Consider the following 27494-nt stretch of genomic DNA (forward strand, 5'->3'; position numbering starts at 1 on the left):
ATATGTACTCCAGTGTTCATTGCAGCACTCTATACAAGAGCCAAGACATGGAAACAACATAAATGCCCATTGACAGAGGAGTGGATAAAGAAGATGTGGTACATCTACACAGTGGAATATTACTCAGCCATTAAAAAGAAAGAAATAATGGCATTTGCAGCAACATGGATGGATGTAGAAATTATCATGCTAAATGAAGTTAGACAGTGAGACACCAACATCATATGCTATCACTTACATGTGGAATCTTAAAAAAGGACAAAATGAACTTCTTTGCAGAACAGATACTGACTCACACACTTTGAAAAACTTGTAGTTTCCAAAGGAGACAGGTTGGGGGTGGGGGGGATGGCCTCGGGGTTTAGCATGGAAATGCTATAAAATCAGATCGTGATGATCATTGTACAACTATAAATGTAATAAAATCCATTGAGTAATTGTAAAAAAAGAAAGAAATTTTTTAAAAGTAGTAGCTCTTTCCTATGGGAATTGAATGAACTGAAAGGAAACCACCAAAGTTTCAGGCAGGCCTGTGGGAACAATAGACTAAAACTGTTCTGACACTATGTGTTCAGGTGTGTGGCTGCTGAGGATGGGGTGGCCTGATTGATGTGCTCCAGCTCATGAATTTAAAATTAAAATGTGCCAATCAAGCAGACATGCTGAGGAGCTCCAAGTTGCACCTCCTACTCAAGGGAGACTCTTCAAAGGTGAGGAGAAAAGATCTGCTCCCATCTGGGGAAACTCGGACCAGCCTTCCTTCAATATGAACCTAGTGCCCATGAAGTTGGTCAGCAGTGTAGAGGTGGGAAGAACAAGCAGAAACAGATTCCCTGGGGAAACTGAAACAATTCAGATAACTCCTAACTTTTTTAAATCAAAATATCATCACACGGAGTTCCCGTTGCAGCGCAGTGGCTAACAAATCCAACTAGGAACCACAAGGTTGCCGGTTCGATCCCTGGCCTTGCTCAGTGGGTTAAGGATCCGGTGTTGCTGTGAGCTGTGGTGTAGGTTGCAGATGCAGCTTGGATCCTGCATTGCTGTGGCTCTGGTGTAGGCCAATGGCTACGGCTCCGATTAGACTCCTAGCCTGGGAACCTCCATATGCCACGGGAGCGGCCCAAGCAATGGCAAAAAGACCAACAACAACAAGAAAAAATCATCACAGAGATTTCAGAGCACATTTCGTCAACTTAAGACCAGAGTGCTATGAAAGAGGGATATTTTTTCAATCATAAAGAAAGGAGTTCTTATAAATGTAAATTTTGTGTATTTCTGGTTTTTAAAATAGAAAGACCCACAAAAAATAAAGGAAATGTCTCAAAATATAGGCTACCCCCAAACAAATGGGAGAGAGTTGGAATATGTGTGAAATGATAAGAGACTTAGAAGACTGAGTCAGAAGGGAGAATGTTTGACTAGTAGGTTTCCTAGAAAGACAGAACGGTGAATACAGAGGAGAGGAAATTATCAGAGATATAATACAAGATAACTTCCAGAGCTGAAGAAGGACACTGGTATTCAGACTACAGGCCCCATACCATGAATGAAAAGACTCCCACCTAGAGATATCCTCATGGAATTCCAAAACACTAAGGATAAGAAAAGATCCTGGAAGTTCCCATCCTGGCACAGTGGAAACGAATCCAACTAGGAACCATGAGGTTGTGGGTATGATCCCTGGCCTTGCTCAGTGGGTTAAGGATCCAGCGTTGCCGTGAGCTGTGGTGTAGGTCACAGATGCAGCTCAGATCTGGCGTTGCTGTGGCTGTGGTGTAGGCTGGCAACTGTAGCTCTGATTCAACCCATAGCCTGGTAACTTCCCTATGCCGTGGGTGTGGCCCTAAAAAGCAACAAAAAAGAAAAAAGAAAAGATCCTGGTGTGACTGGTTCACTTTGCTGTACAGTAGAAAGTTGACAGAATACTGTAAACCAACTATAAGGGAAAAAATAAAGATCATTAGAAAGAAAAGAGCCTGGAAGCCTACAAAAAAGAACAAAGGAAGAAAGCTCAGGCCCCACTGTGCACTGAGAATAGAACAATGAGGCAAAGATCTGAAGGAAAATTAGCACCTAAAGTTTTATACACAAACATCTAACAATCCACAGTTAGGGTAGAATAAAGATATTTTCAGATAAGTAAGAACTCAAAGCCTGCCTCCCAAATACTCTTTCTAAAGAGGTTACTTGAAAAAGGAAAAGCTATCACTTGAAGCTGTAGTCCAACAAACAGTGAAATAAAGCTAGAAAGAGAAAAATGTAGGGTCTAGAAAAAAAGAAGTCCATACTCTCTAGATGATGACTAAATAGCAGCTACAAGGGTAAGTCTCAAGTCAGAACAGGGGATGGTCCTGGGAGGGAAACCTGGGAAGAGGAGGTAGAGGAATAAATGGCAACAGATGGTGTAATTAAGAATATTTGGGAGGGAGTTCCCATAGTGGCTCAGTGGTTATTAACAAATCTGACTAGGAACCATGAGGTTGCAGGTTCAATCCCCGGCCTTGCTCAGTGGGTTAAGGATCCAGTGTTGCCGTGAGCTGTGGTGCAGGTCAAGGACGTGGCTCAGATCCTGCATTGCTGTGGCTCTGGTATAGGCCGGTGGCTACAGCTCCGATTGGACCCCTAGCCTGGGAACCTCCATATGCCACAGGAGCGGCCCTAGATAAGGCAAAAAGACCAAAAAAAAAAAAAAGAAAAAAGAAAAAGAATATTTTGGGGACTTCCCATCCTGGCTCAGTGGTTAATGAACCTGAGGACGTGGGTTGGATCCCTGGCCTCACTCAGTGGGTTAAGGATCTGGTCTTGACTCAAGCTGCAGTATAGGTCCTGCGTTGCTGTTGCTGTGGTGTAGGCCAGCAGCTGCAGCTCCAATTCGATCCCTAGCCTTGGAACCTCCATACGCCTCAGGTGTGGCCCTAAAAAGACAAAAGACAATAGACAAAAAAAAAAGAATATTTTTGAAAGTTGAGGATATGATAGTGCTATATTTGACAAGTAAAATTAAAGATAGCAATTAGGAGCATCAGGGGGTCATAAGGAAGCTGTCCAAGAGAATAATGCTCCAAATGAGAAGCAAGCTAACCTGTAGCACAATTTTAATGCATTTATGGAGAGTCTGTACAAGTTCAGTGCCACTCAGGAGAGATGAAACAGCCCTTCCTTGGCCCAGTGGAGTGCACAGTTCTAACAATGCAAACGCTGTTTTCCACTTTAGTGCCAGTTTTCAGTTACTTGAAATTCTCAGTTGGATATTCAGGGCAGGATGGAAATGTAAACACCCATTTTTGTGTGTTATCTTTTTTTTTCTTTCTTTCTTTTTTTTTTTTTTTTTTTTTTTTGGGACCACAACCACGGCATATGGAGATTCCCAGGCTAGGGGTCTAATTGGAGCTATAGCCCCCGGCCTATGCCACAGCCACAGCAATGTCAGATCAGAGCTGCATCTGCGACCTACACCACAGCTCACGGCAACGCTGGATCCTTAACCCACTGAGCGAGGCCAGGGATCGAACTGGAAACCTCATGGTTCCCAGTCAGATTCGTTTCCACTGCACCACAACAGAAACTCCAAACACCCTTGATTTTGGGTACTAGTCAGAAGAGCCTAGTCATTTCATTAAACAGCCCTCAAATCTCAGAGCCATCATCCTGAGGGTTGATTTCTTGCTCATGTCAAATGGTAATGGGGAGGTGAAGTTGGAGTTTCTGCTTTTTGAAGGGACCCAAGGACCCAGGGTCCATCCGTCTAAGAATGATACTTTCATTTTAAGGTCTCCAAGTCCTCCACCAAATTCTCCACACCATCCCACAGACCCGAAAAGAGAATGTTCGGAGGACCACATGGGAAGTTTCCAAGACCAGGCCCCAAAGTGGCACACACGTTTCTCCCTACCTTCTGTGGGCCAGACTCAACCACTTGGCTTCAGTGAACTGCAGGGAGGCTGGAAAATGCCATTTAGTTGTGTACCCAGGGGAGGTTGTCTCACTTTGCCATGTGATGCAAAAGAACAAGTGCCAGAGGGAGAGAACTGCAGGGAAAAGCAGAGGCCTCATTCCAGATCTTACAAACTGCAGAGTCAAATGACAATGATGAACATCAGAGGGACAAGAAATAGGGATTTAACTATATTATTTAAAGTTCTTTTTTTTTAATAGATATTTCCCCAATACAATTTTTTTTCTTCTGTACAGCATGGTGACCCAGTTACACATACATGTAAACATTTTTTTTTGCATGTTATCATGCTCCATCATTAGTGACTAGACATAGTTCACAGTGCTACACAGCAGAATCTCATTGCTAATCCCTTCCAAAGCAATAGTTTGTATCTATTAACCCCAAGCTCCCCAACCACCCCACTCCCTCCTCCTCCCGCTTGGCAACCACAAGTCTATTCTCCAAGTCCATGATTTTCTTTTCTGTGGAAAGGTTCATTTGTGCCTTATATTAGATTCCAGATATAAGTGATATATGGTATTTGTCTTTCTCTTTCTGACTTACTTCACTCAGTATGAGAGTCTCTAGTTCCATCTATGTTGCTGCAAATGACATTATTTTGTTCTTTTTTATGGTTGAGTAGTATTCCATTGTGTCTGAAGAGTGATAACACTAGAACCAAAAGTAGCCCTGTAACTTCAGAGATCTGTCAGCAAAGGACCTTGCTATAGGTTGAGTTGTGTCCTCCAGAAAGATATGTCTACGTCCTAATCCCTGGTATCTGTGAACATGACCTTATTTGGAAGTAGGGTTTCTGCAGATGTAATCAAGTTAAGATGAGGTTGAGGTTGGCCCCATTCCAACATGACTGGTGTGTGCTTATAAGAAGAGAAGAAGACAGGAGTTCCTGTCTTGGCTTAGCAGAAACGAATCCAGCTAGGAACCATGAGGCGGGTTTGATCCCTGGCCTCGCTCAGTGGGTTGAGAATCTGACATTGCCGTGAGCTGTGGTGTAGGTTGCAGATGCGGCTTGGATACTGCATTGTTGTGGCTGTGGTGTAGGCCAGCAGCTGTGGCTCCGATTCTACCCCAGCCTTGGAATCTCCATATGCTGCGGGTGTAGTCGGAAAAAGACCAAAAAAAGAGAAGAGGTGTAGAAGACAGACACATACAAGAAAATGATGGCCACATGACAAGGAGGCAGAGATCGGAGTGCTGTATCTGCCTGGGGTTGCCAGCCCACACCAAAGAAGGGATTCTCCCCTACAGACCTCAGAGGGAGGGTGGCCTCACTGATGCCTTGATTTCAGACTACTGGCCTCCAGAATGGAGAGGCCATGCATATCTGTTTTTTTAAGCGACCCAGTTTGTACGACTCTCATGGCAGCCACAGGACATTCATCCAGGTCCATTCTCACCTGCCCAGAGTTGGTGTGAGCTCGTAGGATTGGAGGCCAGGAAAGCTCCTAGATTGGATAGAACAGGATGCAGTCTTGGTTGGGGTCTTTGGAAGAAGATATTAAATGGAGAAGAGGGAGCTGGCCAAGGAGAGATTTGAACTTGATTTTGCCTGCAGTGTGGAACCCCCAGGAGGCTCTTCCCAGGGCAAATCTAGTATCTGCACAGCCAACGCCTCTCCCACCTGTTTCCATGTGACCTGGTGAGGGTCTCCCACTCATGACTTTAAAGGAGGGTCTTGACATTAAACACTGAAAAAACTTAAAGAGACAAGAGTTGACGCTTTCTTCTCTGGCATTCAACAGCCAGCATTGCTAACTTCTAGAAAATAGAGGAGCCCCAGGGAAATCTAATAACAGCCCTACTTAAGAGCACACGACAATTATTACCTCCAACTGTGAGGGAGGCTGAGTAATTAAAAAGGGTTCTTTATTTTGATTAAAAAGATTCCTTTTAGTGTTTCTGAATCTTTAGTGAAAGCCCAGAACTCTATTTTTAGACACAAAACAAGCTACGTGGCTGGGGGCAGGGGTGTAATTTAAAACATGGGATGAGCATTTGTAACCTGAAAAATGAGCACGTGCCCCCAGTGGCCCCCAGATTGAGCCCCTCCCCACCCAATGGCTTTGAGGAGGTACAGCAGCATGGCGGCCCCAACCCCACAGCCTGGATTAATAGGAGGCCCAAATTAATTGGTTTTAATCACTATAAATTTCCTTCCCAATAAAATTTCAAGAATTTCCAATCATGCTGATTTACATGTGTAATTAGAAATCCATTCACAGATGTCACACTGCTAGGTGGTGGGTAGTATAAGCCTCGGCTTAACTCCAGTGTGAGGCCCGAGCCATGAAAAATGGTGGAGCACGCCCCTATCCCTGGGTGCCCCACACTCAAGGTCACACACTGGCTCCTGATCACCAAGCATAGATGTGGCCTTCTCCAATGCCCATCCCTTCCCTGCCCTGGAGACCCCCAAGCCTCAGGCAGGAGCAGACCAAGGGGCTTGGCACCCACCAAGCAGACAGGCCCTTCTGAGATAACCACGCTGGGTAAAACGACAGCACAGCACCCAAGCCTCCTCCTATCCAGAGCAGCAATGAGCATAATAACCATGGGAGGCCAGAACCACAGCAAGAGGGGACCCAGCCTGCCAACTTCCCACACCCACCGGGCAGATCGGTGCCCTTGCAAACTGCCCACATTTAAGATTAGCCACAAATAGGCTTGTCTGCCGCCAGGCTGGCTGGACTTTCAATGCCTGCTCACTTCCTTTCTTCTTCTGATGCCATAGTCCCTCTCCCTGCACATGGCCCAATGTCACAGGGGGAAATCGTAGCAGAAAAAAAAAAAGACGGCAAAGGCCACATTTCAGGCCCTGAGAGGATTGCAAATCAGCAACTGAAAGAGTCACCCTTTCCATGCTTTCCATACAGGAACAGGAAAGTCCATGGATGAAGAAAGATGTGCAAAGAGTTTTATATCAGGTCTTTTAAGAGTATCAAGTCTGGACAGCAAGGAGAAAGGAAAAGGAAGTGCAAACCGAAGCTCAGAGTGGCCGTGTGACTTTTCAAGGTCACTCAGCAAAGAAAAGGGCAGGGAAGGAAATTAACACTTATTGAATGTCTTTGATATGCCAGGTACTCTATGAATTATTCTCAACAGAATCCCAGTGAATCCTAGAATCCTAAAGGGACCAAAAAATGAGGCTCAGATAAGTTTCATATTAAATTTTTTGCTCACAGCCACACAGAAGGCAAAGTCGTGGAGGTGCCCCCCTCAACCACCTCAGCCACGCTCCACCCCTCCCAGAAGAGAGTGCCACCTGGCATCCCAGCTCCCGCCTCGCCAGCACCCATTGGCGTGAGCTGAGCATCATGAAGGTGGTCAGCACACTGGGGAGGGTTTGTAAATTTGGGGGCAGCAGAAGGGACCATGAAGGTGGCAGCTGGCGGTGAGTAGACTGAGGGCAGCGACCGTATATTCTGTGTCTCTTCTACTTATCCACTGCCCCGCACAGGGCTGAACTTGGAATCACTGCATCACCTTAGCTCTGCATTTGGGGTGCAGGGGAAGTGGCGATAAAGGGTTGAGTGTAGGAGGAGAGAGGCAAGAGGCCACTCGGTGGGGAGCTGGGGTGTTAGACCCTAGGATGGGATAGCAAGATCAAGGGGTTCAGAACACCCTCCTCTTCCACTCCATTTCTGCAGTCACTGAGAAGTAAGACCCGGGAATCCAAAATGACTGCATCCTCGGTAAAGTGGGTTTGGAAATACTCCCTGATACTTGACTCCTGAATGAAGCCTGTATTCTTCTCATCCTAGGGATGGCGATGGGCTCTCCCCACACCAAGCTGGACCTGCCTCTATCAACCCACCACAGGGAGGACAGAGTGATGCTGCACCCATCGGGGTGTGACAGAGCTGGAAAAACAACTGACTCACATGGAGGCTAGCAGCCCTCTCCAATATTCCAAACGCCAGACGGGAACTCTGGAACGGCTCCCCCTACAGAGCAGACCGAATGCTGACAAAAGGAAAGAAGGCGTTGGTGGCACTGGGGCCAGACCTGGTCTCCTGCCTGGACCTTTTGCTGACCACTGTCCGTGAAGACCTCTCCAGGCTCCTCTGGAGGCCACCGAGTGGCTACCTGGGCACTCCCGCCCCCACTCCACCCCAAATAGACCCGCTCTGAATTATGCTCAACAGTGTTCCGTCCTCCATAGTGATTGGTCGGTTTGCCTGCTCAGCCCGCCTCCCTGCGAAGAGAGAAGAAGATCATCTTTGCTCTGGCCTGATCCTTTAATGCGCTTGAAAGCTGTTGCTCTGGTGGAAAACAGACCCCCGGCCCCACACGGGGAATAGGTGGAGAGGTCTTAATGGGGAGATTAGTGTCTGCCAGGGCCATGCCAGAGTGGGGTCCTAAGAGGAGATTTTAGAGGTTGGGCAATTTTTAAGGGCTTAAATGTTTGATAATGCAGGCTCAGTTGCGTTTATGCATGTTGGGGACTCGGCAGCACGGTACCATCCAGGGCATAATGGATGTTGCAAGATTTGATTTTAGGAGTTTAAAAATACCCAAGTAGTCTGCAGGCTAATGGCCATTGGATAGACTCATTAGTGTATCAATAATCATTCGGCATTCTAAAATCCTTTTAATGCTCTGGGACAACAAGGAGCAGGGCTAAGAGAGAGGAGGAAGGTCATAGGGGAACCACAGGGGTCAGTTAAACAAGTAAAGACAATGGATGACCTGAGCATTGTTTTCTGTCATTACCTCCCCCCCAACACACACACACACAGAGCCTGGTTTAAACAGTGCATCCGATGGGGCCTCGTTGTTACTGATCAAGGAAGAGATGTTTCTGGAAAAGCTTAAACAAAGTCTCCTGAAGCCCTTGACCTGACACAGTTGAAACAGATTCTGCCTGAACCTTGCTCCAGTCAATCCATTCTTCACAGTCTTGTGGCTGATACAAACCTTTCCTCCTTGGCTTGGCTCACAACCTTACTGGCGCAGTAATTTCCTCCAGACAACTGACTTCCCAGCCATTCTTTGTCTTTTTTTTTTTTTTTTTTTTTTTTTTGTCTTTTTAGGGCCGCTCCTGCAGCATGTGGAATTCCCAGGCTAGGGGTCCAATCGGAGCTGTAACTGCTAGCCTATGCCACAGCCATAGCAATGCCAGATTCGAGTCACATCTATGACCCACACCACAGCTCTCGGCAACTCTAGATAACCCACTGAGCAAGGCCAGGGATCGAACCTGCATCCTCATGGATGCTAGTCCGCTTCGTTAACCGCTGAGCCACAAGGGGAACTCCCCATTCATTCTTTAAGCTCCCACCTCTGCCCAAGCCCTCCCCTGCTCCCCAGACCACAGGCCTGAGCTGGTGGCTCTCTGTCCCTAGGCATCACCTCCACTGAACTCCAGCTCCTGGTGAGAAGCGGTACCCTCTGTGTGGTGGGTGTTCCCTTAAGCTTGAGATCTCAATCTCTTTTTTGCTTTGGCCACTAAAACCTTGAGTATTGGTCAGAGTTCTGGACCACTGCGCATGTGCACAGAAAACCACTGACAGACAAGGCTGCATACAGGTTCAGGGATACCCCTACCCCTTGTCCCTTCCCAGAGCCCCAGGGATCAAGTTCTGGAAAGAGGAGGAAGCCTATGTAGCCTGGGCAGTTAGTTGTAAAGCTCTTCCCTTTGAATGGGAGATGGTGAGTTCTTGGCGCTAATGAGCCACACCCTGGGGAGCAGTGCCTGTGATGCTTTTCTGATCTTGCATCCAAGGGGCCCACAGCACAGCTTTAGGAAAGAAGGAGCTTCCATGCCTTTGCAGATGGAATACTCAATTGTCAAAGCTGCTCTCAAAGTCCTCTGGGAGCAATGGCCCCTCTCCATGGAGAACTAAGGGGTAGGGACCAACAAGGTCTAGGCTGTGGCCAGGTGGGAGCTATTTCTACCCCTCTGCATCCAGCTCACTGCCAACTAGAGCGGCAGCCTGGCTGGAGTCAAAGCTCTCAGAGGACTTGGGTGGACCATGGAGAAGAGGAGGAAGCCCAGGAGGAAGAAGAGAGATGCTCTGGGCAGATTCCCTGACCTGGCAGCTCTGCTGAGGATAGGCTTGCAGAAGCCTCTGAGCCCTCATCAGCCTTGTCCATTTGGCCCCCACCACAGTCACCTCAGGCTCAGCACTGTGCTAGAAGGACAGTCTCCAGGACACCCATCCCTGCATCTCCTCGCCCCTTCAGATGGCTGGCTGTGCTCCCTACTTTAACTCCACAGCAACCCCGTTAGGCATGCAGGTCTAAGAGCTTCCTCTCTGCAGTTCTGGAAACTGAGGCACTGACAGGGACAGAAAGCAGTCATGGGAAGCGGCCATCGTGGCTCAGCAGTTACAAGCCTGACTAGTATCCATGATAATGTGGGTTCAATCCCCAGGCTTGCTCAGTGGGTCAGGGGTCCGGTGTTGCCATGAGCTGTAGTACAGGTCACAGACCTGGCTTGGATCCTGCATTGCTGTGGCTGTGGTGTGAGCTGGCAGCTGTAGCTCTGATTCAACCCCTAGCCTGGGAACCTCCTTATGCTGCAGGTGCAGCCCTAAAAAAAAAAAAAAAAATGCACACATATACATCACATGTCAGGGGGCAGCGCACTTGAGTTGTCACTGGAGGAATCTTGTAAATGAGATTTTCTTTTTTTTTTTTAATTTAAGTATAGTTGATTTACAGTGTTGTGCCAGTTTTTGCTACACTGCAGAGATGAGCATTTTCAATACATTACTGAAGGTCCAGCCTCCTGTCCTACAGAGCCAGCCATCTTCAACCCTACACTCAGAAGGTGCTCCTTGCATTTAAGGGAGAGGGGAATGGATTCCCATCTCCTTTTTTCCAGCTGGCACCACACCTCTCTCTGAGCAGCTCCACTGCAGGAAAACTAATAAGGCCAGCATTTTATGATCCCCCAACCTCCGATGACAAGAGGCAATTTGAAGTCAATAAAAGGTGTGCTGCACAAGGGTGTTTTATGGCTCATCAAACCATAAACCTCCATGACCATGTGACCACAATGCCAGAAAGGGGCCATGGAGTAGATTCATCAGCCCTCCGTCCAGCAGGGCTTCCATATTAAGACAGCGATTGATCAATTGCAGGGGGCTGGGGGTGGGGGAAAGCTCTGGGAAGGGGGACCCCTGAGCATGCTGGCCACTGGGCCCAGGCTTTGAGAGGTCCCCCAATAGACAGAATCCTCCCAGTCTGAATATAAGAGCCCCTGGGAACCCCTTCCCACAAATCTTTGCCCCAAAGCACGCCTCCTCCTACCCTGGGGATGTTTTGAATCTTTCCCCTGGACCCAGCTTTCAGACCACACTGAGGTCAGTGGCCTAGGGGAGTAGCTGCCTTTTGGTCTGGAACACTCCCACCACCCACTGACTCTGTGACCTTTAGCAAATCCCTCATCTTGAGGCAGCTCAGTTTTCTCCTTTTTTAAGCAGGGAAAATGATTGCTACATGGCTGCCTTATTTAGAGGGCCAGGCACTGAGAAAATGCTCAGGACTGGAAATCTGTTAGGAGAGAGGAACATTTCCTGAGAGAGAGAACTCAAGCCCACTTATCCATACCCACATGCGCCAACTGCCCTCAGGACATTTTCTGAGACCATTTATCCACCCACCTCTTATCCACCTACTCACCCCCATCCATCCATCCATCCATCCATGCACTCCCTCATCCACCCACCCACCCACTCATCCACCCACCCACCCACTCATCCATCCACCCACCCACCCACCCACCCACTCATCCATCCACCCACCCACCCAAAATCCATCCACCCACTCATCCAGCCCCCATCCATCCATCCATTCATTTATCCATCCAGTGACCCATCCATCCATCCACCCATCCCCTCACCCACCCATCTACCCATCTATCCACTGGCTCACCAATATATATTGGGGCCCCTTCTGTGGCAGGGACTGTGCAGAAGCATGATGCTGAGCCAACACTTAACCCCTGCCTTATGGAACTGAAAGAGGTAAACCATGTACGAGGAGGGAATAAATTCTGTGAAGGAAGATATAGCAGAGTCAGAATAGCACAATCTGAAAAAAAAAAAAAAAGAGTTTGAATTGTAGCTCAGCGGTAATGAACCCAACTCGTATCCATGAGGACGTGGTTTCGATACCTAGCCTTGATACCTAGTGGGTTAAGGACCAGGTGTTGCAATGAAGTTAGCAGACACGGCCCCAATCTGGCATTGCCGTGGCTCTGGCATAGCTGGCAGTTATAGATCCGATTCGACCCCTAGCCTGAGAACTTCCATTTGCCACAGGTGTTTAAAAAAAAAGCAAAAAAAAAGAATTTTCTCTTCCTTGGACCTGCCACTTCCCTACCCCTATGCCCTCCACCATCACAGCCCCAGCAGAAACCTCTACCCCAGGGCAGGAATCCCCTCAGGCTGCCTGACTCCATTGTTCTCTGACTCAGGCCTGTAGTAGATTCCCCCTGACTTCCCAGGGAACACGTCTGGCTCTGGCTGGGGGGCGGGGGGTGACCCTCCCACAGCCCCCCACCAGGCACAGCTCTCCTAGGGCCTCACTCAGCCACTTTACCCCCCACTCCTCACCCAGGTCTCACCTCCTCTGGGTGCCCTTCCTCACCATTTATTTATCTAATCCATAAGGAGGCTGTACACTCAGTGGTCCTGCAGATCTGTCTCTTGCTTCAATAGTGTTTGGACTGAACAGACCCAGGGATGCCCCTTGCTCTAGGCTCTGATTATCCTTCAACCTTTTTTCCAGTCATAACCTTTGGAATCAGCCACTCAGTTATCCTGGGTTTCCAGGACCAGCCAACACCATTTTTGTGAGCCTAACTCTTCATTACTGATCAACCAAGAGCTCCCAGATTCATCAGAATTATCCCACAAAGCTGGAGGCTGTCGTCAACTGCCTGATCATCATGTATCTGCAGGCCTCCTACACCTACCTCTCTGGGCTTCTATTTCAACCTTGACGATGTGGCTCTGGAGGGCACGAGCCACTTATTCCTTGAATTGGCTAAGGAGAAGCAAGAGTCTCTTGAAAAGTGTCTCTTGAAAAGGCAAAACCAGTGTGGCAGCTGCTCTCTCTTCCAGGATGTGCAGAAGCCATCTCAAGATCAGTGGTGTAAAACCCAGGATGCTATGGAAGCTGCCATTCTCACAGAGAAGAACTTGAACCAGGCCAGACCCTCATCTCTGTGACTTTCTGGAGAACCACTTCCTGGAGGAGGAGGTGAAGTTCATCAAGAAGATGGGCAACCACATGAACCTGGCTGGTCCCTGGACTGGGCTGGGTGAGTATCTTTTCAAAAAGCTCACCCTTGGAGTTCCCATCGTGGCGCAGCAGAAACGAATCCGACTAGGACCCATGAGGTTGTGGGTTTGATCCCTGGCCTTGCTTAGTGGGTTAACAATCCAGCATTGCTGTGAGCTGTGGTGTAGGTCGCAGATGCAGCTCAGATCTGGCATTGCTGTGGCTGTGGCGTAGGACGGCAGCTACAGCTCCGATTAGACCCCTAGCCTGGGAACCTCCATATGCCTCGGGTGCGGCCCTAAAAAGAAAAAGAAAAAAGCTCACCCTCAAGTATGACTAGGAGCCTTTGCAGCCCAGTGGCCTTTGAAGAGCCCCTTGGTGTCAGGGCTTCTTCTGGAAGCCCCTCTCTGCAACCACAAGGGAGTTTTTAACCACCCTAGAGCCCCCTCCCAAGCCTTGGACCAAATGGAAACAATAAAGCTATTTGCAGCAAAAAAAAAAAAAAAAATCCATAAGGATGGGCAATGGTGGGATGCAGGGATCCTGGCTCACAGCAGAAGACCTTCTACCACAAGTGGGAGGAGCAAGTGGGTATCAGGCAACTTTTCAGGGGAAGATGTTGGGGGTGAGGCTATGGGAGTTCAGAGGAAGTCCACATTGCTGGGCCATTAACTAGGGACATCTCTGGGGTGGGAGGCAGTCAGGGTACCAGTCCAGCCCTCAGTGACCCTCCCTGTGGACCACATGAGCTACACCTGGTAAGATCATCCTGTTCCCCATCAATCATCCACACAAAAGACTGGCACACACAGTCCACACAAAGTGGGCACTTTGAAGGAGGGGTCCTGGGCATTACTTCTACCACACAAGGCACAGCACAGAGCAGGTACCTTCCCAACCTCAGTACCTGCCTGCTCAGAGCCAGAAAGTGCTGCAAAGATGGATGTAGACAGGCAGAGAGGGGTAGAAAGGAGCCCATCAGGCTCCTCCCTTGGCTAAATTTGAGCCCCTCCTCATCCTGCCTGCACTGATTTTTAATCATACATGCCCCTGGCTCCTTCTCATCCCACTTCTGTAAGCTGGAGCCAGGAGGCCGGGATGGCTGCTCTATCAGGCCTTAGGTATGGGAATTAGTTGCCTTGTAGCTCCATGGGGAATGTTAATGCACCTGTTCTTTCTGAAGCCAGTTGCCCTGGCCCTCCTCTACCTCCTCCCTGATGCTACCCTGACCCCAGCCCCTGATGCTGAAATGATAGACCAGTCCATCTCTCCTGCTCCCCACCTTGCAAAGACTAGGACACATGTCCGTGCAACTGCCTCAACCTACCCCATGGGTGGGTCAGAATCAGTGATGTGCTGGTAAACATTTAACAACTGGCTCTCTGGGAAAAAAGCTCTGGTTTGCAGTATTTGCCAACTGCCAGGGTGTAAATACACCCACGGTGGCCAACTGCAAGTTACCGGTGGACTAAATGCAGAGTTGGGAGGAGATGTCCAAAGACCCAGCTCCAGAGTGCCCTTACCACACAGTGCTGAAGTGATTCAGCTGCCCCCACAGCCTGGCACTGTTCTCTCCATCAGAGTCACTCCTGTCCATGAGGGCGGACCCTCTCCCAAGCTAGGGTGAGGTGTTACGGGTATGGCCTTTGAGTCAATCTGATCTCAGGTTGTCCTCCAGTCGGCTATTTAATTAGGTGGATGGATTGGGACAAGTTGCTTAACCGTATTGAGCCTCAGTTTCCTTATCAGTAAAATAAGGTTAATATCACTCATATCAGAGACATGTGAGGATTGCATGCGATCGTGTGCAAGTCACTTAGCACAGTGCCTGCACAGTAAGCATTCAACAAACACAGCCAGTATTGGGCAGGGAGACCCATGGAATGGCACGCTGCCTAAGCAAATGCTGAAGGAGATGCAGGACCTGGCACAGTCCCTGGCATGTTGTCCCCTACACATCTCTTGAGTATTAGACTGAGGTTGGTTCTTTGTCTTAGAATCAGAAAGATGTTACTGCTAGATGTCTAGATGTCTAATTTGTAAACAAGGAAAATGTGAGCCCCACATATAGACTGATTCTCTTACACTTTGTGATTGCTTTAAGAAGATCTCCTGTCCCCAATAATACCTTTCACACCTGCCCAGTGACACCTGAAATCCTGCCATTGCCCTAATGCTGAGCTGTTCTGCCCTAAATCCCCAGGGTGTGTGAGCATCCAGATGAAAGCATTAGAGCAAAGTCCTAGGGTCACCTGAGGTGTGCTGGTCAGAGGAGGGCATCAGGTGCAGGGGACAGTGTGCAGAGAAAAGTGAGGCCAGGGAGGAGGGGGCCTCTCGACCATTGTGACAGTGTCCCAGTTTTGCTCAGACAAGCCAGTCCAGAGGGATGGCTGCAGCTCACGGCACCTCTGTTATTTTGGGGAGCTCTCAGTCCAGGGCTGTAGAGGACAGGGGATCCAAAGACAATGGCCCATGAAGTTGGCATCCACCCCAAGGCCAGCATGGGCTTCATTTGAATTTCTTTAAGCCACTCCATCACTCCCAAGATCCTTTTCAGGGACATCCAAGGATCCCAGGAGAGACAAGAGAGGGCGGAGTGACAACACAGAATTAAAGCACCGCTGAAGTAGTTTGGTTTGAAATGAAAATCTTCACCACATAACACATGGACCAGGCGGGGTCGGGGAGTGACAAGGAGAAGGGCTGTGCATTAGAGAAAATCCTGGACAGGGGGAAGGAGGAAGGAAGGAGAGTGGAGGGAAAAGAAGAAAGACAAAGGAAGCCATGGGTGGACTAAAGGGGAGAAAAGAGGCGGGGGCGGGGGGGGGGGGGCAAAGGGAGAGGAGGAGCCGCGTTTGGAATCAAGGTACCGGAGGAAGGGGGGAGGGACAGGAGGAAGAGGAGCGAGAAGGCGGAAGACCTGAAGAGTCTTACATCTTGATCAAGGCATGACTGATAACATTCCGGCGGACCATCCTTCAGCCCCCTTGTTTGATGACAAAGCTCATCCCCCACCCGCCATCCATTATCGGCTCTCCCTCCCTGAGGCGAGAGAATCAATAACGCTCCCTCTTCGAGATGCTGCGCCTCCCTCATGCCGCGTTCTGCTGGCCCGGCCATCGCTGGTGGGCATTCTCCGGCCGCACCTCATTACCGCCGTCCTACCCTTCCCCCACCCGCCGCGCAGCTGACCCCCTCCCCAGACGCCCCACTCCTTCAGCGAACCCCTCTTCTGGGCCTGGGTCCCTGACAACCCGACAGGCGGTCACAGCCTCTACCACTGCTGGTGGATGATCCCTGACATCTTGGCGCCAGGGCTGGATTTTAAAAAATGATTGTTTAGTCTTGTTTTGCTTTAATTAAGAGGGAGCCCGAACTTCCCCATGCTGGTTGGCTCTTCCAAGAGACCTAACAGTTTGAATTTGAATGCAAACATCTCCTAACATCTGTTGCTGTAATTTGGTTGGATTAACTGTCTAGCTTGCTGGGCCATCTGCTCTTCTCCCCCGACCCCCTCACCACTTTCCCCCTGCCTGGGCCTGCTGTCTCACCTGGTGGAGGAAGGGTCCCAATAAGGTTATCCCAGGTCAAAGTCACAGGTCTTCTGCTCGGGGAAAAAACCCCGAAACAGGCTGGCCATGCCCCGCTGGATTCCAAATACCACCAAGAGGAACCTTAGTGAGGAGAGAGGGGTGAAGTTGCCCCTTGGAGCTGTCTGCCCAGAAAGAGGCCTTTCCCCTGGGACTACCTGAGCCCGCCTGTCCCGGGCCAGGAGAGCCTCTGCCAGGCTGGGTAAGGACACCAGGATTGCTCCCATACCCCTATGGGGTTGCTATTCTGCAGGAAAGGCCTCTCTCCAGTTGGGCAGTAGACACTAAGCAGCCACAAGGGGCAACCCAGCTCTCAGACCCCGCAGGACCTTCCCTGCCTGTTTTTTTTTGTTTGTTTGTTTTTTTTTTTTTTGTATTATGGGCCACACCCATGGCATATGGAGGTTCCCAGGCTAGGGGTCAAATCAGAGCTACAGCTGCTGGCCTACACCACAGCCATAGCAACACCAGATCCGAGCTGCGTCTGCAACCTACACCACAGCTCAAGGCAACAATGGATCCTCGACCCACTGAGCAAGGCCAGGGATCAAACTGAGTCCTCATGGACACTAGTCGGATTCATTTCCACTGTGTCACAACAGGAACTCCCACAACCTTCCCTGCCTTTGCTGCTCACCCTTCTATAGGTCAAAGGCGAGGGAGTCAAAAAAACTAGTGTTTTTCCTCTAATCCCTGGGGTCAAGACAACGTGACAAGGCTCTCCTGGCTCCTGCCCAGATACACCCACTCTGCCCCAGAGATGTCCTTTCCCCTGAGTTGGCCTTGGCTCCTGCAGCTCCCACGCCCCACTCTGGCTCTGCAGGAGCACAGGATGCCAGAGGTCCCGGCCACCCGCAGACTGGGCTGCCTTCTAAGCAGGACTCCAGAGGCACCCGCGTGGAGAGCCTTGGGTTCTGCTTCAGAGGCCGAGCTCAGGGACTCTATGTTTCCCAGTTTGACACCATAGAACCCATGGCCCAGCCATGCTCGAGCAGGGCAGGGCTGCGGAATAAGCAGGAGAGAGCAGATATCTTTGGACTTGCTCTTCTTCCACAGCCTCCCTGCCTTCCTTTCCCTCCCCCATCTGTCCTTCACCAGATCACCATCTCTTCACTGTCCCCAGGCTGGGTCCACCCTTTGGCTGATCACTCATGGACCCTGCACATGCCTAATTCCATCTTTTAACATTCAGCTCAAGTGCCTCGTCCTCCATGGAAGCCCCCAGAAACAATCCTCTTGCTTCAAACTCCCATGACATGTATCAATGTTATGTGAGTGACGATGATCATCTACTTCCTTGTGTTATTTAATTGCCTGTTTCATCCACAGAGCACGCTCATGCAATATTTGTAAAGCATGCATGGTCGAATGAATGAATGAATGAATGAAACCATCTGATACTGGCATTATAACTAAGACCCCAGTACCCTTGCAAAATGTGTTGTAGGTTTGGCATGCAGAGGCCAGACCTACAACCCCTTCACACGTGGCACCGACTCCAGGGTGGGTAGGGGTGGCGGATGCCACTGAGAAAGTGGTCCATTTCACTGGAGGCTGCGAACAAAGTCAGCCAGTTAATAGAAACCTATTTCTAATTGCTGACATATAATAGCTACACCTCCAACCAGCTGAGACCACCGGATCCCATTCAAAGCCCTGCTTCCCGGCTTACACCTAAGCCTTTCATGTTTTATTAGAGCTCCATACATTTCATTTCCTTTTATGTGGGGAAGAAAATGGACCCTTGGTTCTAGGAGGGGGCATTCACAGGCGTCTTTTACTTGTCGATGGGCAGCTTTGTAGAAAACAAACCCCGAGCCTCGGGTTTGTGAATTTAGGTTCAGCAAAAGTAGGGAAGACGGGGCCACTCTTCATCCTGCAGTATCACCCAGAACCAGGAAGAGCCCAAATACAGCCCAGGGTCTGACTGCGTGTGGACAGAAGAGTACACCCCTGCTCACCAGGGTTGAAAACACAACCGCCCCAAGAGCCTAGCAGCACCCCAACATGTCCCAACACTTCCTAATATCTCAGCAAATGCAGGTGACACACCAGCGCTCCAGGGGGCCCTGCCTGTCCCAGCTCCTCCCAGCCTGGACCTTGAGCCCACCCACAGCTACACTGGCAAAATACCAGTGACCATGACCCCATCAGCCTGCAGAGACCTGGAACCCACCGCCCTGCTTAAGCTGGGCATTTGCTGTGAAGGGGCCTCAGCCCCCGAGGGGACCAAAGGTTGCAGAATCCCCAGCCTGACCTCCTCCCCCAGTCAGAGCAGCATGAGGGGCTTGTGTCCCCCATCCCTGCCAAGTCCCCCCATCCCAGCTGGACCAGAGCTTGGTATGGTAGGTGGTACCCCAGACCCAGCCTCCCCAAACCATACTCCTTGTCACAACTACCATCCAATCCTAGCCACGAATAGACCCATCTCCCCAAAACTTAGCTTGACAACCACCTCCAACATGGACTTTCGCCCATGCCCATGCCCAAGCCTCTGCAAGCTTGGAAGAAGCACCAGGATGCTAGGACACCAGTGGCTCTCTGTAACTGGGCCAGGGCTTTCAGCCTCCCACTCCCGTGCAGGGACCAGCAAGCCCTGGGTCAGATCTCTACATCTTGTGACTGTGAAGCCATTCAACTTTTATGAAACCGTGTGTCACTGCCAGGTTCTGCCTTTCCACTCATATCACCATGAGCAGTTTCAAGCACCTCAGAAGCTCACCCTTGAGTCTCCTGCACAGCAGTTCACTTGTCTCAATCACACAGGCACCATGTGGCCAAGGGGAGATTTGAACCCTGGTGTCTAAAGCTGGGACTCTTCCATGTTGCCTCAAATATGAGGAAAGGGACAGGACAGGACAGTGTCATCAGCCCCACTGGCCTCACTCCTCCACGTCGGTGCCTCCAGTATGGACCAAAAAATGACCTTCCCCAGGTGAACAGGGTCATGTCCCCATCGAGGGTAAATGAAGAACTGGGCTTGGCTGAGAGGCCTCCAAAAATTATAACTTCAGAGACAGGGACAAGGATAAGTGGAGGACTGCATCCAGATCAAGGGCAGCTGGGTGGTTCTGGGAGAAGCCAGAGCGGGCAGTGAGCTCTTGCCCCTTGCTTCAGCCAGAGCAAGCCTGCAGGAGGCAGGGTGGACGCCAGCATTTGCCTGCTCACTACCATTCAAGGGATCCCAGGAAAAAGTCCAAAAACCTGGTTGGCCTGGTGCTGCCCCCTCCAGCCTCCTCTTGCACCACGGACCCTGGTTCAGTGCACTCTAGACCCGCCCAAGCATCCTCTAGCTCCTCCCACCCCAGCTCTGTCTGCCCTCAGTTCTCCCTTCCTTCCGCTCGCTAGGCAACCCTTTCACTTTCATCCTCATGTGGCAGCTCTGGTATATGTCCCTTGTGGAAGACTCCTCTGAGCCCCAGAATAGATCAGGCCCTTCCTTCTGCCCACTCTCCCAGGACCTCCTGCTTTTTCCTTTTGCAATCACCACAACCACTATAATCTTATTTTGTTTTTGGGGTTTTTGTTTTTGTTTTTTTTTCTTTTCTGTCTTTCATCCTTTCAGGGCTGCACCCACGGCATAGGGAGGTTCCCAGGCTAGGAGTCTAATCAGAGCTACAGCTGCTGGCCTACACCTGAGCCACAGCAACACCAGATCTGAGCTGCGTCTGCAACCTACACCACAGCTCACAGCAATTCTGGATCCTTAAGCCACTGAGCAAGGCCAGGGATCGAATCCACAACCTCACGGTTCCTAGTCATATATGTTTCCACTGCGCCACGACGGGAACTCCATTATTTTGGTTTTTTGATTATTTGGTTCAGTCCATCCTCCTATGGACTGTAGGTTACATGAGGGCAAGCATTCTGTGTTTTAGTCCTCAGGTTACCCTCAGCATCCAGCACAGTACCTGTGGCTCAGTGGTTAAGAACCCAACACTGTCTCTGTGAGGTTGCGAGTTCGATACCTTACTCTATAGGTTAAGGATTGGGCATTGCTGCAAGCTGAAGCGTAGGTCACAGATGCAGCCAATCTGGTGTTGCTGTGGCTGTGGTATAGGCCCAGCTTCGGCTCCAATTTGACCCCTACCCTGGGAACTTCCTCCAGTTACAGCCATAAAAAATATTTTTTATAAAGGAAGGGTCAGCAGAAAAAAGATAACTGACAAGAACCTACTGTATAGCACAGGAAAGCTTACTGAATAGTTTGTCATAACCTATATGGGAAAAAGAATGGATATATGCATATGTATAACTGATTCACTTTGCTATGCACCTGAAACTAATACAACATTGTAAGTCAACTCTACTCCAATAAATTTTTTTTAAAAAATAGAAAAAAAGAAAAGGAAGTTTCAGGAGCTGGTGAAATGATGACCAGACACTGCCTGGTCAAATGAAACATGGCCCCCATGCTCAAAATCTCTGACGTATTCCAGCCCTGTCCCAACTCTACACATTCTACAGTTCACGGCCCTCATATCTCTCATGTACAAAAGTCCCAGCCCCAGGGAGACAGAACTTGTCCAATAATCTCACTTTTCAGATGAGAAAAAGCCAGCTTGGGGCTTGACAAAACTAGTGAACATGGTGTTAAGTGGCAAAGTCAGATATAAGCCGAGGGCTGCTCCCCACCTGTTGCGGCTGTTTCCAGGAGCACCCAGTGCAGGTGGGATTCAGGCAAAGGTAGGGATGAGGCTCTCAGGATGAGGTTTCTCATGGAGTCCCCCTGTATTCAGCTGAGGGAGCCACACCCCCCTCCAATGGCCAGTTGTCAAGTATGGAGCCTCTTTTTGTCCAGAAAATAAAACACTTTGATATAAGAGAGGTTATAGGGACAAAGGGATGTCTGGTTGCCCAGGGAGGGGAGGCACCCTGGAAATTCTGACTATTTTTAAACAGACCTTCCACTGGTCCTTTGGGGATGACCTGGATCTCTGCTTGGGTCCCTCCATAGTCCTTCAGACACACACACTTCTCCTCTGCAGGCCTCTGGATTGTCACACCCTCCACCCCAGTATCTGAAGCAAATGCCTCAGTCTGCTTTGCACCGCCCCCAATAGCATTGAAACCCTCTATGCACTGTTGTCCCCTCTCCTGTTTTCTGAGTCATTGTGATTTAACATCTTTCTTCATTTCTCTACTAATACTGGAATGCACTTTTGTTTTTTGTCTTTTTTGTAGGGCCGGACCCGCAGCATATGGAGGTTCCCAGGCTAGGGGTCTAATCCTACGCCAGAGCCACAGCAAAGTGGGATCCGAGCTGCATCTGAGACCTATACCACAGCTCATGGCAATGCCAGATACTTAACCCACTGAGCGAGGCCAGGGATCGAACCCACAACCTGTGGTTCCTAGTCAGATTCGTTAACCACTGAGCCACAATGGGAACTCCGGAATGCACATTTTAAGGTAGAGGAGATAAAGAGGGTTTATTGGGGAAAAAATTGTTAAATACAGTACAAAACTTGGATTCCACTAAGATCTTCCCCTCTAACTAATCAATAACTAGTTGATAATTATCAAGTTAGTATCACCATCAGTTCTAGCCCATTGGAACTTCAGTTTCTAAATGAATACTTCTACCCGGCCCATGACAAAAGCAGAGAGTTCTATAATCTTTCTGTTCTTGGTCTGTGGCTCCACCATTTCCCAAGATGCTCCAGTTTAAGACATGTGAAGCCCTATTACGCATCTCCCTTATCCTGTTCGTGACCACATGGGGTTGAATCATGGTCCTCTCAAAATTCGTGTTCACCTGACACCTCCGAATGTGACCTTATTTGGAAATAGGGACTTTGCAGATGTACTCGAATTAAGGTGAGGCCACATTGGATTCAGTAGAGCAAGCCCTATGCCAGTGACTTGTGCCCTTACAAGAAGAGGGAGACTTTGGACCCAGAGGCATAAACACAGGGAGAAGGCTGTGTGATGATAGAGAGAAGCACTAGAGGACTGTCGAGGATTGCCAGGAATCAATAGAAACAGGAAGAGGCAAGAAAGGATCCTCCCCCAGAGCATTCAGAGGGGGCGTGGCCCTACCAACACCTGGATCTTGGGTTTCCAGCCTCCAGATCTGTGAAAGAATAAATTCCTATTGTTTTGAGGCACTTAGTGGCACTTTGTTATAGCAGTCTTGGAGACTAATACAGTGATCATGTGCCCTTTTTCTTTGCAGTGTTTCTTAGGTTTTATCCATTTTTCTTCTTTTTTTCTTTTTTGGCATATGGAAATTCCCAGGCCAGGGACTGAATCTGAGCTGCAGCTGTGACAAGGAGGATCCTGAACCCACTGTGCCACAGCAGGAACTCTGATTTTGGGGTTTTTTTAGTCATTATTGAGCTCCTACTATATGCAATACATAGGCCCAGGCCCTGGAAAGGCAAAGATGACAAAGGTCAGTAAGTGCAAATCAACATCCCCAAGAAGGTTCGGGTTTAGTCTAACTGGAAGATACACACGGACATGGCCTAAGTACAAAGCGGTGCATAATAAAGCCCTATGCAGGAGAAAATACTTGCTAGGAGAGTTCAGAGGACAGGGGAGTCCTTCTAAGAAGAGGGTGCTGTTCTGGGATGGAGGGAGATTAAAGGGGGATCTTTAAGGATGCAAATGATTTTGCTGAGTACAGCTGAGAGGGACATCCTACGTAGCTGCAGAAGGATCACATTTGGGGAATATTTGGGGAGTGAGTAGTGCCAGAGAAGCCTGGACAGAGGGACTGAGCCTGGGTCCCAGAGCACTCAGATGCAAGCTGAGCATTAGGGCTGGGTGGGGAGGATGAGAAGGTGCGGTGCTGAAAGGTTCTCTTTGTAGACTGACTGTCAGGCAAGCTGTGCGTTAGAATGCTAACCAAGCAGCAACTGTTACTGTTTCAAAGTCTTGCTGAAAGAAGGAGTAGAAATGGCTGTAGTTAGGACCACACTCCTCTCTGCTCTACTGGTGCAGTCACCAGGCACCCAGTCCCCTGCACTGTTTCTTTCCAAACAATTCTTTTCCTGGTTCTGAGAACACGCATTGGGGGCAGGTTGGGCAGGGGACAGGCCACTTCGGACTGGGGCATTATTGGTGATCAATCAGGATGAGAAGAACAAAGCTCTCTGTCACTGCCAAAACGGGATCCTGGTGACCAAAATACCATGCGTACCTCACTTTTATGTAGCACACGGCTCCAGGGGAGCCGAGATGATGGATGTGAGACAACTCTGTCCTTCCAGGCACCAGGACAAATCACAGGTAGCGCAGGGACCCTCTCCTTTGGCTTTCGCACAAGTTCAGCACTGGTGTTTAACTTTTTTCCTTTTTTTTTTTTTCTTCCTCCCTGTTATTTAAATGGTTTTAAACATGAAACTAGGCCAGGAAAAGGGGGTAGCATTGTTTTAATAATTAGCAATTATGATCGCTGCAATATTAATTGCATATTTCCATAGCAAACACTTCCCCAGAGGGTGGAAGGGAGTGGTGGTTAGAGACTGCCAGAGCCTAAAACTGGAATTCCTAAGAACAGAAAAAGGAGAGAAAATCAACTTCTTCCATTTCAGAAATTACCACGGGGACTGCAGGCCCCTCTAATTAGCCCAGCTCAGTTCACAGTGGTGGTAAGCGGGCGGGTGCAGAGTCTCACGGTACAGCCCGCTTTCCCTGTGATTTCTTTTATTTTTGTCATTTGGGCAAGACAGCAGCTTATTTCCAGGGGTCTGCGGGCTGGGCCCGGAAGATGACACTTCAGATCTCGATGCCCTGGACCCCCAGGCTGGGGCTGGGGGTTCATTTGTGCAAATCCTGACCCCAGAAGGGTAAAATGGGACAGGACCACAGGCAATTCCGCGTGGTGGCGCTTGGGGGAGGCCTCGGCAGGAGAGGCCACCAAGCTGCTTTGCCATCTCTGTGACACAGATTACGGGGTTCAGGGTGGAATGAGGCGGTGGAAGAAAAAGCAGGGGAGAAGCAGGAAGGAAGAGGGAGGGGAGGGGAGAAAGTAGGGGAAGCCCAAGAGAAGGTGGTGACATAGAAGGAAGAAGAAGCAAATAGAGGACCCAGAAGAAGAACTGAACAAGAAGGCAGAGGAAAGAAATCACAGAGAAGAAAGCAAGATTAAAAAGAGAAGGCCGGGAGTTCCCGTCGTGGCTCAGTGGTTAATGAATCCAACTAGGAAACATGAGGTTGAAGGTTCGGTCCCTGGCTTCGCTCCGTGGGTTAAGGATCCGGCATTGCTGTGAGTTGTGGTGTAAGTCCCAGATGCTGCTCAGATCTGGGGTTGCTATGGCTGTGGCGTAGGCCAGGGGCTGAAGTACCAATTAGACCCCTAGCCTGGGAACCTCCATATGCCGCAGGGGCAGCCCTAGAAAAGCCAAATAAATAAATAAATAAATAAACAAACAAATAAATAAAAAGAGAAGGTTGGATTTCCCATACGGAGCAATGGGATCTGGTGGGCGGAGTCACTATAGCACCAGGATGAAAGTTCCATCCCCGCCCGCCCAGGACTAGAGGCTTAAAGGATCTGGCCTTGCAGCAGATGCAGTGTAAGTCACAACTGTGGCTTAGATCTGATCCCTGGCCCAGAACCTCCTTATGCCTCAGGGTAGCCAAAAAATAATGAATAAATAAATAAATAAATAAATAAGGCCATGGCACCACCAAGGCATTGGAGAGATCAATCAGAGAGGACTTCTGGAAGTGGGGTCCCTCGTGATTTCTTTGCACTCAGCCCAGGAAGGACTTTTGCCAGAACAAGACACTCCCACTGCAGCCCCCACCCCCACCCCCCACTTTAAGAATGCTAACAGGCTCATGCAGGTGTCCAAAATGAGTCTGGAAAACCAGGACAGCAGCCAAAACAGCCAGTCTTCCCCTGGGTGCCCCTGTCACGGAGGGAAGAGGTAAAAAGACAATGTCAGAGGCCAAACAGTTTCTTGTGTTTGAAGATCTCATGCCTGGCACACACAATAACTCCTTTCACCTTCATAGCAACAACGAAGGCAGGAATTACTATACCTGTTTTATATGTAGGAAGACTGAGGAACCTGTCCAAGGTCACATAGAAAGAGACAGAGGCTGAGCTCTTTCCCACACACAGCGCTATTTCCCCAGCATTACCTTTCTTTAGCCTCTGAGTCCTTGAAACCAAGTTGCCTAACAGAAGCAAGCCTGCCAGGCTGCATCCGTGGTCGGGACCATCTCAGAGCATTTGGAAGATTCTCATCCACCCTGCTCTTGGTTGGCTTTGCCCAGGACATGCGGGCTCCATTTTAAAGTAACTTGATAAGCAAAATCCCAAATTCCCGAGTAGAGACATTACAGGGCAATAATTCTCATTGTAAAAGGGTTCCCCCTAAGGTGCCTTTAAATGGGGGCGCTCCCCTGTGTATGGAAGCGTTTGTTTACAGATCATCAACTCCTTGATGGAGAAGCTGGGAGGCTTGACAGAGAAACTTACAAAATGTCTCTAGCTGCTTCCCATGGAAAAAGATAAACAATGAAAATAAAGGGCACGTGCTCCAAGAGAGGGGAATCCAAGTGTGCAAAGATAATGAGGACCATCACACTTCATGTGCATAAGCACCTGTCATTTTCCTGTGTTCTCCACACCTCCTGCCCCAGCCCGATGTCTGGATGGCTGTGATGATGTCACCTTGCACACAGGCAACCCCATAAGGACAGGCAGAAAGTGTCATCCCCCATGAGCAGGTGAGAAAAATGTAGCCCAGAAGATCCTAGTGCCTATCTGAGATCACCTGGCTCTTGCATGACTCTGAACCTCTCCCCTGCTCCTGATGTCTCTGTGGCTATTGTTTAATGCCGTCCTGCTCCCCTAGTTATGAAGGAGGAATTTCCGCCCAAGGGTTATGTGGATGGCCGGGCACACAACACCCAGCACTGGATAGGTGAGCTGGACAGCTGTTCCTTAGTCATGGATGCTCAAAGCCCAGGGGAGAAAGGCAAGGCACAGCTCACTTGTGGGGGGTGCACTCGTGAACAGAGTGAACAGCCGGGGCTGGTAGGAGGCAGGCTATAGAAGCAAGAGGGTGAGGTGACCTCCGGCTCCCACAGAAAGATGTGGTTGGCTTGGTTGAATAATCCTGAGGCTGACTGGGGACTGAAACCCGCTCAGGGAAGCGTGAAACAGAAACTGTGCAGGAACACCCTCCATCAGGGCTGATTGGTTAGGGAGCCCTATCTGTGGGCTCAGGGGCATTCAAGGGCCTCCCAGTTTCACCAGCCATCAAGGCTCATCACGTCAGACCTTAATCTCAGACCTTACACCATAGAGGTCGCCAGCCTCCCACAGCCCCAGAGAGCCCACTTTCAGTAACACAGCCACGGGCTCCTAAGAAACAATGCCAGCCAAGTCCAGAGCCAGGTCAGGAAGCAAAATGTCCTGAAGGAGACCCAGGGCCAGCCGCTTTGTCCTTGAATGGCTTCCCCCATGTCAGGCTGGGAGGGGGGCGGGTTGTTCCAGCCCTGGGCGATAAAATGCACTCCCCCCACCTTCCTCTATTAACAAGTCTGTAAGGCTTTGTTCGCTCTGTGTGTGTACAAATATTACCTGCTATATTTTTTATCCTACTTATCCCCAGGAATCTATCTCAAAGCCGCCTTTGGAAACTCCTAAGTAGGATGTAATGCGTGGATTTCAGCCTCTGCTCAATAGTTTGCAATGTAGTTATTCCCCAAGCCTTAGCAGGTGGTCAAAGCAGAAACATGTT

Source organism: Sus scrofa, chromosome 1 (assembly GCF_000003025.6).
Source record: "Sus scrofa isolate TJ Tabasco breed Duroc chromosome 1, Sscrofa11.1, whole genome shotgun sequence".
NCBI lineage: Eukaryota > Metazoa > Chordata > Mammalia > Artiodactyla > Suidae > Sus > Sus scrofa.